Raw genomic sequence first — 12,897 nt, forward strand, 5'->3', positions numbered from 1 at the left:
TATTTCAGCTATGGTTATGGTTTTGTCTTCCATTCTGGTGCTTGGTTGTTGGTGAATGAAGTGTAGAGTTGGTATGATGTCCATTGATGTACTGCTTCCAACCAACACAGAGAGCTCTTTGGGGTTGTGCAACGCAGGGCGGAGGGTTGGATTGTTGAGCACAACTGGGCTTCTGAAATAAAAATACAAATTGGATGGATCAGCATTCAGAATATGGTATGGAAATTTGTAGATAAGTACATAGTTAATAATGTATGTCAAAAGCTGGTGCTATGTCTATTAATGGATGGAGAAAAGATTAACATACTTGCTAGTTGCAATGTCATTAAAAGCAGAGTGCTGTTGCTTATTGAACACAACGATGTCCCTTTATGTTGTCTCTTCTTGGATCGTTGCCGTGAAATAAGGTTTTTGCTTCTGGCTCATCTTGACCGGTGAAACATTATGAATGAAGCCTGTGACTTCGGTTTTGGTTTTCTTGGTGGGTGTGTGCATCTGAAGTAGACAGGGAAGATAAAAACAGACACAAATATTGGAAAGGTTAGAATCATGTAGGCAAGAAGATGACAGCATGCATAACAACACCAATTTGGTAAGATTGTGAAGATGATCTGTCGTACCCTAGGCTAGTGCCATTACAGCAGAAACGTAATTAACCACCACAGAATTCTGACGAAGACCCGCGGAATTTCAAATAGAATGCTTTGGTATGAGGCCAATTTTAAATAAACATGTCAACTGATATTACGTGTTTATTGTTGCTAAATATTTAATCTGTAAACAGAGCCCATTGCTACCAGTGCAGGTCTGTGATAGCAATCGAAGGAAGTTTGTCAACCCTGAAACTGATAAGTAACATTCACTTAGCTGTAGGAAATATTAAAACGTTAGCCAAAAATACCGACATTCAGGCCTGCCTGAAGAATGGACACAGAATTACATCAATAGACAGGGAGTTTTCAGGCGATCTTTAAGAGTGTGGAGTAATACTTTTTTTGACAAAGTCTGTGAACATTTAGTCGAACATAAAACTGTTGTAAAACATTTGCGGTCATTATAACAACAGAACGGTAGATTTTGACTCTGAATAACAGCAGAAAATGTGACATGAAAATTGGAGTTTACCAGTCTCAATTAGAATAATGGTGCGTGTTACGATGAACGTATAGAGTATGACCTATAGGCCTAGGTGCCACAAAGAACGTAGGTCCTAAAGACAATTCTAGGCTAAAGTAGGTGGTTGTCAATGTACGCATTTAGTGGTTAAATTAATTGAATCATAGGTACACATATGGCTTAGGCCTAAAAAGGTTAGCTTACCCAGTTGTAATCAATTCAGTACACTAGTTTGAGTAAAATAGCCTATGTGGTGGCGTGTAGTGCAATCAAGTTAACGTTTCAGTCTTTAAATAGTTCAAATGTTAGCCAAAGATATAGTGAATAATTTAGTTTGAACTTACCGTAGAAGTAGAATCCCTGCTCTCGCAGTCCAACCAGCGCTCCAGCGCACTTCCCACGCCTGCGTCTCCTCCAAGCTCCACAGAGAGCTGCTGCTCCTCCAAACATAAAAAGCACAAGAGAGCGCAACACTGTGTCGACCATCCGCGGCGGCAAAGCATAAGTAATCTGCTGTACAAATAGTGTGTTTTAAAATATATTAGTCCATGTGTTTATGATGGTTTGCGTAAGCTATGAGTTTTGTTTTAAGATGCATTGTTTAGCAGATAATGTTACTGTATGTGAATTAGTATAGCATTATGATGACTGTAATATGTTGACAACAATTCAAGCGATATTTGAAATTGGACATCTTTTGTGTATACATGATCTATTATTGTGTTAGCATCAGTGGTTGAAAAGTCAACTAATTGAATGTAATGATGTTTTTGGAAAACTGTTTGTATTGTTTTAGAAGTAAGAAGATTTTCATTAAAGTCCCCCAAAATAATTTTTCCTCCTGGGAAAGTGTCTAGTTCGGCAATAAGATGTAATAAATGTTCCTTAAATAAATCCACTTGGTATGTTTGGGGCCTGTATACAACTGCAGCCATTAATTGAAATTGTGGAACGTGGAAGACTAATGATTCTAAATTTGTATTACATGGTGTGTTGACTTCAATGTTCTGATCTGTTTGACAATATATTCCAACACCACCATTTGCCTGAAGTTTTAAAGTCTTGGTTATACTGTTTATTGGACTGTAACAATTGAAACGTGTGTTGTTGTAGAACGTGAAGTTAGGTAAAACAAAATGTTCAGTTTGAAAGTTAGGTTGAAGCCATGTTTCAGCAACACAAATGCATTGTGATTTCAAAATACTGTTGTTTGCTTGCATGTTTTTAAAATGTGCATTGAGACTTTGAATGTTATGAAAAGCAATTGTGAATAATGGAGTGGTTGAAGGTGAGTGTTTGGATATGAATGTTGGCATCGTTGCAAGAACATCTTTGATATTACTGTTGCAATAAATCTTTGACTCTTTCAAGTCTTCAATTACTAAGCCTGACAGAGAAGACACACGACTTAAAGCAACATAAGCTTGTCCTGGTGAAAATATTTTTTGCAAGTTTACCACTGCACTGTTAACTGTTAAACCTTGAACTTTGTGTACGGTACAAGCCCAGGCTAATTGTAATGGGTACTGCCGCCGTATTCCACCATTGTTTGAGACTCTGTCTTCTACAGGTTTAATCATTGTGATGTTTGGATGAGTATTATCCGGTGTAGTTATTTTAGCTCTTTGCAGTTGTCCAATTTTGTCATCATCAAATTCAACATGTATTACAGAGGGAAAGTATTTGTCTGTATCAAACACGATTTGGAAAACTGTTCCAACAGCACCATTAACAAGTCCATCTAAAACATCAATGTTTTTTGTCAGCATGATGCGAGCTTGTATTCCCATATTGACACTAGGCTTAAGACAGCTGTTAAAGACCTTTTTGTGATGGCCATTCTTTCTTTCCATACGTCCTGTTTTTGGATTTCGCTCAAAGTCTTGTGCCTCAATACTTATAGCATTTGGGCAAATGGAATTGAGCTTTTCAGAGTTATAATAGCAAACTTGTTTATTTGTTGCAAAAATGTGCAATACATTCAAGTCTTGTCCTGTTTCACATTGTTTCAATATCTCAATGTCTGCACGCAACATAGGAGTTGATTTTTCATGAACACGTATGCGATTCAGAAGCTCAGCAAAAGTAGAATCTTTTTGTCTCACAACTTGTGTCAAAGTTGCAATTTCAAAGTGATCGTTCCAAATGTTCAGTCCTGGCATATCACTGTACAGAGGTTTTCCTTTCACAGGTGGTAACTGGTAAAAATCTCCAACAGCAACAATGCTAACTTTTCCAAACAAAGAATGATCACCGGATTGTTTTATTGTCTTAGTACTTCCGTGAATGTATGCAAAGAGTCTGGTGTCTACCATTGATATTTCATCAATGATCAGTAATTTGTAAATTGGATAGTTTAGCTCGTAAAGAGTTGATCTTTTCCTCACCCAACGGCTGTAAGGTAATCGACATCTGTGCCAATACAAAAAGTATTGTGTTATGGTAGCAGCACCCAATGTTATGACGCGGCAACAGCCAGAGGAGCTGTTATTAAAACTGTAGTGTCATCAGGGTTTGACATAGTTGCGCTAAAATTCGAGACAACTCATAATGTATGGCTTTATCAAATGGCGTTTTTCCTGTCCCGCTCCACCAGTGACAAAAGGTGTATTTGTTGTGGTTTTTCTCCCCATACGGTTTCTAACTCCACTGACGTAGTTTGTAAAATATGCTGCGCTTGTTCATCATTTAAAGATCTCATTATGTTCCATGCTGCTTCTTTAGTCATGAATGTTTTTCTAACTTGTATGTTTACCAGTTATAGCAAGTTTCTGTCAGGTCTGGTAATATTTTCTGAAATGGGTTGTAAATCAGTTTCATTGTGCATAACCTCCTGTGATTGTAAACATTGAAGGCGTTCCAATTCAGACTGGGGGCAAATTTGTGCCCATGCATCATCCAAGTCAACCTGTTGTTCCATTATGAGTGAGCATCATTCTAGTTCGTCAGAATTTTGTTCATACAAGGATCTATTATTCTGAACAATTTCTTTAACTTTGTGTATGTCATCACTGAAGTCACGTATCAATACCAACATTGTAAAATCTTCGTATGTTACAAATAGGATGTGGTATTCAACTGACAGTCTTCATAGTGGGGCAAAAACAATTGTAACTGACTTTGATGATATTTTTCTGGATCTTTTGTAGGGTAGACAGTTTTGGCATATCTAATAAACAGCTGGTTTCAGTGCGTGATCTTTTTCTGATGTGGCCAGAGTTCTCCTGCAGTTGAACGACAGATTCGCTTGGATTAACTGGGACTATCACTTTGACTCAAGACTCGATATTCCGAGCAAAACGTGGCAAGGCACATGTTTTGAAACAGTGGTGATTGTGGTCTATGTTTATACCTGTCTATCACACTTGTCATCCATATAGTGTTATGTTCATTGTTGTCATTTCGTTTTCTGTCTCGCAATACACTGAGAGGTAAACTCATGCGCATAGGGTATTCTCCTGTCGGTATAAAAGTTACTTTCCGTGAGCATTCCTTTAAATGCATTCCAGTCAGTCTATATACTGATTCTTGTGCAGACACCTCTCTATTATGAAGGTAAACACTGCCAAGTGATTTGAATGCAGCTTTGGCATCCAGATTGCCTTTATGTCCTTCTTTTTGTGCACAATCGAGTAACAATCCCATTTCTCTCTCTGCTTTGGATATATAAGAAATAATGTACACTACACAAGAATATGCATCCACAATGTACTGAATATCCATATTGGCATTCCAAGATCTTAACAAGTCTTTGTTGAATTGGTTAATCCAAATATCACGGGCTTTCTTTTTAAAACCAACGCTGGTTTTATTGGTTAGTTGTGAATTTGCTATTTCAAAAAGCAATTGTGGAAATGCCGATGCTTTCAAACAGTTCCTCTGTCGATTCAAATGTTTGGTCACTATTTAGTAAAGTTGTTCTGAGCATTTTCAAAATCTTTTCAGCCATGTCTGGTGTCATCAGTTTTCTTTACTTCATCTTCCTCAGTCATTGGTTGATGTGATTGTTCTGTATTGCATTGATTTTTGTGAAGGTTTGACAATACGATCAATAAATGTTCGACAAGATGGGGGTCGTGGGAAGTTAAACCGACATTCAGTGTTTTTTTTCCTACAGGTTTTTGAGTGCCTAGTGCTATGTTTTTGCACAGTGTTTACAATCTCACACAGTTCATCATCATCTGATGATGGCAGTTCACAAGATACATATTTGTCAATAAAGTCTACAACTTTCTCATCAGGGTCTTTGTCAATTTGAGGGGCTGATTCCACCCAGAATAAGCAATGACAATGAGGGGAGCCTCTGTTTTGAAATTCTACACGGTAAAAGTAGTCCGATATTTTACCAATAGGAGCAGCTGGAGACATAATCACATCTTTTAAGAAACTGTGCCATCTGTGGTCAAACATTCTTGCAGCTGTAACTGGGTTTTGTTTCAACAATGCACATTTCTCTGACCAAGTCAGTTCATCTATAGGCACATTTATATTTTGTTCATGACAGAGCGTTGTTATCATTTCAGGCCAGCGCATGTCAGCTGAGGAAAATGAACAAAACCATGTGGGGATTCCTAGTTGTCGTATCATAGCAAACAGATCTTTTTGTACAGATTGCCAAAAGGGGGGTGTCCCACGTATAGGTCGTAAGAACTTGTAACCTTCGTCATTTTTTAACACTCGTTTTAAAGATTCTGCATCCGTTAGAAAATTGGCTTGCTCTTTTTCCGGCAATTCAGTGCCTAAACCTTTGCGCATGGCAATTGATACATTTGACAGAACTTGTTGCACCTCTGATATGTACTGAGCATAGAATATAAGTCTGTGTTCTTAGCAAATCTGCCATCAGCATTTAGTAGACGTGTGTTTAAATATTTGGAAAGGCTTATTTTTTCTTGGCGAAGGTCATGAAAAGTAGGAGCTCCTGTTGGATATAACGTAGGGAAACATTTTCCTTCATTAGTAGCATCTTCTAACAGTTTAACGGGATGATTATTCTCAGCAGGGGCAACTGATAACACAGAGTCAAAATGTTGATCCAAGACTTCTTGCGCAATATCTACTGGTTGTAAACATGTGTCTAGAAACATTCCATGTGTTTGTTCAGTGTATGTCAACTCTTCTTCAGGATCATCAGTTTCTGAATGATTTTGCGAGTTTCTTTCATTAGCAACGCTTGTTGTGTGCATTGGTACACTAACCATTTGTATTGGCACAGCAGTATTTTGTTGTTCATCACTGAGTTGCACATCGTCAATTTTGTCAAGAGGGTTAACCCATTCCTTATTGATGCTGATGTCACGATACCACTTGTTATTTAACTTTAAGTACTCTAGGGCATTGTAGACATTGTTTGTATGTACATGTTTATATTCATAATGGCCCTTGTATGTTAATTTGCGTTTCAGTTTAATTCGTAACATTAAATCATTTCCATCATTTCTTGGAAGCATGGTTGTTACTTGATTGACATTAGATGGAACACACACGACAGGTCCATGACAACCATTTTGTCCACCCTTTGGTAATGCCAAAAGTTTCATAAAAGGAATATGTTTCGCTATTAAGTGTTGCTCAAGGGAATTTAAGCACTGTAGCTGAGAAGGAATGGCTTCCAAATGCAAGTTATTGGCTACGCTTTGTTCAGGCATTCTACCAGCAAATATTTTACGGTCACATGTGTGACATATCCACAACTTAGATGATTGAATATGTGCAGTGCAGTTATCATCACATTCTTCACAAGTTTGTAAATATGTTTCTGTAATGCACTTTTTAGCCAAAGCAAGTACAGTTGGACTGGTTGTGTACTTATCATGTTTACATTCAATGACTTGCTTTCGAAAAAGCTGGCGATGACATACTGAGCAAACAAATTCAGGGCCTGTTTTGACACTTTTTCTAAAAGATTCAATGACAAAATCCATGGAATATGTCTGATTTTTCTTAGCAATATATGTTTGGCTGCTGTGTGTTTTAACTGCTTTTGAAAGTCTGCATCAATTGTATTTCTCTTACTGTATTCTTTACTTTAGTTTGAAAGTCTGCATCACATTTGTATTTCCTCTTACTGTATTCTTTAACTTTAGTTTGAAAGTCTGCATCTGTTCTGTACTGATCTTGGCTGGACTGCAATTTGTTTATTCTGTATTGATCATCTGTCGCATATAATTTCTGTTGCAACATAATGCAATTTTGTTGAAATTGAATATCATTCTGGTATTTGTGCTTCTTATTAGCAGCTTTATCTTGACAATGTTGATTCTACCAGTTGTTAACCTTTTCCTCAAATTGACATTACGCTTTAGCATTGCTTTTTTTGCTTGGCACAATGATGCACATCCACTTTCACAATGTGTATCTGTTACACATGTTACCAATTCATAATGGTTTCCATTGACATGGTTCAAATATATGGCATTGTCACTTGTTCTTGAAAAACTTTTGTACATGTTCCAGCGATTAGAATTAAATGTGTATATGTCAGTATGGAATAGATCTGCAGCACTTAAAATTTCCAATTCAGTGCCCCACGTGTTTGCATACATCATTCGTGAAGACTTTATGTAATGTTCTACAGAGGTGTATTCACTTCTCAGAAACCTTTGAAAAGTTTCCTCATTTTTCATTAAGTGTCTTACCACTTGTTTTCGAATTTTCATGTGAGGACTTTCAGTGCCGCAAATTGCCAAAGCCAGTGACCGGAAGAAGCAATTTCCATCTTTTCTAATAGCTTTTGATTCACATGGACAACTTAATACTGTGCATTGTTGAATCGTGGTTGAATCATGGTTATCATTTACATTTTGCAAATCTAACTGTGAACATAACGCAGTTTGATTGATAAATGTTAAGGGAGAAAACGTCCATGTTGGCAGTGTCACATCACCAACAACAACATCATCAGCATTCTTACTCTGTTCAACATTGTGTTCAATACACTCACTGTTGTTGTCTACAGTTAGATCAATCCCTTTTGTTGTCAAAAGTCTTTCAGCACTAGTAACATTGATAGGCCTATGGTTTTCACACAAGAAATTCTCATTTTGTGATGGCAATGCATGACCACACACAGTTTGTGTTATGAAAGTACTCTCGGGAACATGAATATTCCCATCAACAAACACCTCTGTCATTACTTGTGGTTTCCTGGCATTGCGTTTCCGTCTACTAGACCTGTGTAGTGCTGTAGTGTTGCCGTCTTCACTTGTCATTGTTACGCTGATTCCAGTTACCTCAAAATGTTTTCCAGGGGCATTCATTGAACTTGCAAGCCTATTAATGTGCTGACTGTACATATCCTCAAAAGTTTGATAGAAACACACAAGACTTTTTCCTGTTGGATGAACAAGGCCATCATAGCTGCGTGAGTGAGAGTCAAATACTGCATAACCACTGGTGTGTTTAATAATGGCACAAGTACTTTCATTCATTGTCAAAAAACAGCTGTCATCTCCTAGTAATACTCTCTGCAGTGCTTCATAAAGGCTTATTGCCATATCTGCCAACTCTAAATCATATTCATGTACTCCTACTATGCCACTAAACGCTTGTCCAAGATTAATTGTAAAATCAACATTATGCAACACATGAGACTTTGGCAAATCACTTACCAAAAGATGAGTATGGTTTCCCTGATTGCAGTTCTTTACTGACGTATAAAGCATGTTTCCATTCACAAGAATATTATCAAGGTCACTACTTTGCCACGTGCACACATCTTTCAGTTTATTCATCAACATTGCTGTTAAACTGTTTGCCACACATTGTACACCTGCATTATCTTCAAACATCACATGTCCTTGATGAAAAGATCCTTGTATATACCTGTTATGACAGCTTGGAGGCACGGTGTTGGACAGCTCACCACTGTTCATGTATTCAACAGAGTTTGTTGAATGACTTTTGATATTTTTCATTTCTTCAGGTATTACAATAGTGTATGTTTCAAAGTTTGCAAGAGTTGTATCAAGTTTTGTTTCAAAGTTTGCAGCGTTGCACAGTTTTGTACCAAAGTTTGCCAGTTTTGTACCAAAGTTTGCCAGTTTTGTATCCATTTTTTTTTCTTGGTTACTGAGAGTTTCACCGTGAGAACAGTATGCCCCAATGGCTGCACACCTTATAGATTGCAGAGGCAGTGTGAACGATGCTCCACTGGTCCTTGAAAGAGACTGCGATACATTATCACAGCTCACAACAGGCACAGACTGTGAAAGAGACTCACAGGGCCTAAAGATAGATGACCGAGAGGTCGGAAGAGGAGGAAAATCAGAGTAGATGAAGCTTGGGGTGGGGGATGAAGAGGAAGATGGGATATCGCAAGGGGTAGAGTGGGGATCAGTGGATAGAGAAAAATCAGACAAGGCGCTACATATTGGAGCAGCAGCCAAGTGATCACGCCCTTTCCGCCAGTTCTTCTTCCTCGGCATCTGAAAAACAGGGAAAAGCTATCAAGTAAGGAAGAATAACTACACATCAGCAGTACCAGTCTTCATAATGCTACATTGGTATATAGTTTTTCAAGTGTACATTACTGATATTAGCAGTGACATCACACATTTTTTTTGCTCATCAAAAATATATGGTTATTTGATATGGGCCAGAAGAAAGTTTACAACTTTTCATACACATTGTAGTGCATAAATAAGTGGCACCAACCACAAGACAATTTTATTTCATACAATACAGGAAAACATTTGGAATGCCATGGTCTGTATTTTGTCAAACAGGACTGTCCTGTTTATCATAAGAGGACAATTTCATTGATTAGCATGACATATGAAATTAGTAACATATTTATTAATACATGATTCAAACAGTAACTGTAGCCATCAACATTAAAATAGGTTCCGCATCACTCTGCATTTAAGTAAGTAAGTTTTTTATAAAGCACACTCTAACACAGCAAAAGCTGACAAGTGTGCCAACAACAGCACAAAAAAATTATCAAAAAAGACACCATAAAATACATAGTAAACACAAAAAACAGTCAATAACAGTACAATAAGTTAAAAATCACAACTCAAGACGTAGTGGGAAACACTAGCGTGTTTTAAGGTTTGATTTAAAAATAATGAAGAGCCTGCCTGATAGAAAGGGGAAGTTGATTCCATTTAAACATTCACAAAAAACAAGCATTAAGGCAATCAAGTGAAGGCTCTACTCACTGTTACATGATAAACTGTAGTTGTTATACTTTTATCGACCCTACAGTTCACTTCAGTAAATACATCTTAAACCCTAACACTTAATGCAAACAGTAGTCAGTTACTGTTAAACCCTCTTTGCTTAACATGGAGGGAATGGCAATGTGTGGAAAATGCACATTCATCACAGGGGAATAAAATGGAATGATGCCAAACAAAAGCAAATACCAAAAAGTATCCTATCTAGTAAACACATAAACTTACCTACACTAACATACATGGGGTGGCACAGTTTCTTACTAGTGTGTTAACACAGGTTAGCTGTGTGATGTGTATGCCCATGAAGGACAGCTTACCTATTCCAAAGCCCTGTGCAGTGAACAAAAACAAACAAACCTAAAGCACAATACAAAATAACTGCTCTATTAAAAGACTGCACTATGAAGCAAACCATTCTAACAAAATATTAACGACATTTACAATGATTTCAACAAAACTCTCTGATTCGACAACTCTCTAAACAAGCAACTTTCCAAACCAATGTGTCAAACAGCTGACCAGTGTGGTCATTTTGTTGACAACTAAACCGCTCATTGGAAGTGCACAGCTGATTGGCCAAGGTAGGGAGACTGATAGCCAACCGCCAACAACGCCAACTACACCGTACCTGCATGCAGCGAATAGGAAAGAAAGAGGGGAGAATACAAAGAAAAAAAAACACAACACAACTATACAGACTGAATTAGGACATTTTAAAAATGGCTCCGTAACAAAGACGTTTTAAAAATGCTCATTCACATTTATCAATTAATCTCTCACTTAAACACGCTGATTTAGCAACAAGGAAGTCTAACCTTAACAGTGGATCCTTGGTCTTCTGGAGAAGATATCCTTTTCTTGGCTGCCCTGGAACTCTTGCTTGCACGTGGCATCTAAAAACACATAGAAAAATCATCAAAAACTATTAAATGTAACATACCACATTACTGCTTAACAATTTCATACTCTTACATTATTATAACTTCATACTCAACAGTTCTAGTATACAACCTTTAAGAAAATATTGAAATGGTTAGGATTCTCAAAAACACCAATCTCTTTACTTAAAAAAATATTTAGACATCCATAATTTTTTATTCAATTTACACTGTCTACATTCAAATTTAAGTCTGTAAATGTAACCATACAGAAACAGAATGATGACAGTTTATCACAAATAACCAAACCTTACTGTTAACATACTGCCAAGCCATTGACTCACATTAGAAACTTAAAACAAATAAACACAGCCTATAAGATGTACCTGTAGGAGCATATAGTAGGCATGCATGAATGACAAAATACCCAACTTGTACTTGTCATTACAAAATACTACACTGAGCCCAATCCATTCAATACTTCCCTACCTATAAGTTATTCCTGAAATGCAATAATTCAATAACATTTTAAACAATTAAACAATTTCATGCTCCAAACTGTGAACAGTTTGGAGATGGCCCCTTCCTGTTCTAACATGACTGTGCACCAGTGCACAAAACAAGGGCCATAAAGACATGGATGAGCGAGTTTGGTGTGGACGAACTTGACTGGCCTGCACAAAGTCCTGATCTCAACCCAATACACACCTTTTGGATGAATAAGAGCGGAGACTGCAAGCCAGGCCTTCTTGTCCAACATCAGAACGTACTGTTGTAGCTCTATAGGCTTTTCAATGGAGCTCTTAAACAACAACTCAACAGTTCTAGTATACAAACCTTTAAGAAAATATTAAAATGGTTAGGATTCTCAAACACCAATCTCTTTACTTAAAACAAATATTTAGACATCCATTATTTCCCTTTATTCAATCTACACTGTCTACATTCAAATTTAAGTCTGTAAAATGTAAACATACAGAAACAGAATCATGACAATTTATCACAAATAACCAAACCTTACTGTTAAGATACTGCCAAGCCATTGACTCATATTAGAAAATTGAAACAAATAAACACAGCCTATAAGATGTACCTGTAGGTAAATTACATAATCAAGAGCATATAGTAGGCATGCATGAATGGATGGCGGCGCGTGTAGACGCAGCGGCCACTCACGCTTCCGAAAATGCGGTGTTTTGTTTATTTAATAAGTGTTTGTCGAAAGTTTGTCGTGTACGTCTCGTCTGTATGCATCGGATTACAAATACAGTCAACAGGCTCTGCTAGACATCGGCAAACAGCCAGATTAATACAACGTATGCTGCTGTACATGTATCTGTATAACTATATGTATATGTATCTTATCGGTTGCTGTGCGTGTGCACTTATATGTTTCACCGTGGGAGAGTGGGAAACGTTTTTTTCGATTCCTTTGTATGTCTTAACATGCAAAGTAATTGACAATAAAGCTACTTTGACAATCAAACCATGAACCCAAACCAAGCTAACACGGAAAAACAACCATGGTACCATTGATACTAATGCTAGTTAACTATGCAACAAACTAAGCTAGCTACAGTAGCTACAGTTTCGAAAAGAATAACTTGCATGTGGAAACCGTCATAAAAACTTGAACACACAAACAAAATTACATTAACAATGACACCCAACGTACAGCTACGTAGGCTACAGTACATTCATTTAGAACGCCGTCTCACAGA

At 37.3% G+C, this 12,897-nt stretch overlaps 1 protein-coding gene across 1 annotated transcript in view; it reads left to right on the forward strand.

Moving 5' to 3' along the window:
• The window catches only part of slc35a4 (solute carrier family 35 member A4), a 31,752-nt gene that overhangs the window by 16,950 nt on the left and 1,905 nt on the right, over positions 1 to 12,897 (forward strand). The gene's annotated exons all lie outside the window — the stretch shown is intronic.

This window comes from Clupea harengus, chromosome 6 (genome assembly GCF_900700415.2).
Source record: "Clupea harengus chromosome 6, Ch_v2.0.2, whole genome shotgun sequence".
NCBI classification, from domain to species: Eukaryota; Metazoa; Chordata; class Actinopteri; order Clupeiformes; family Clupeidae; genus Clupea; species Clupea harengus.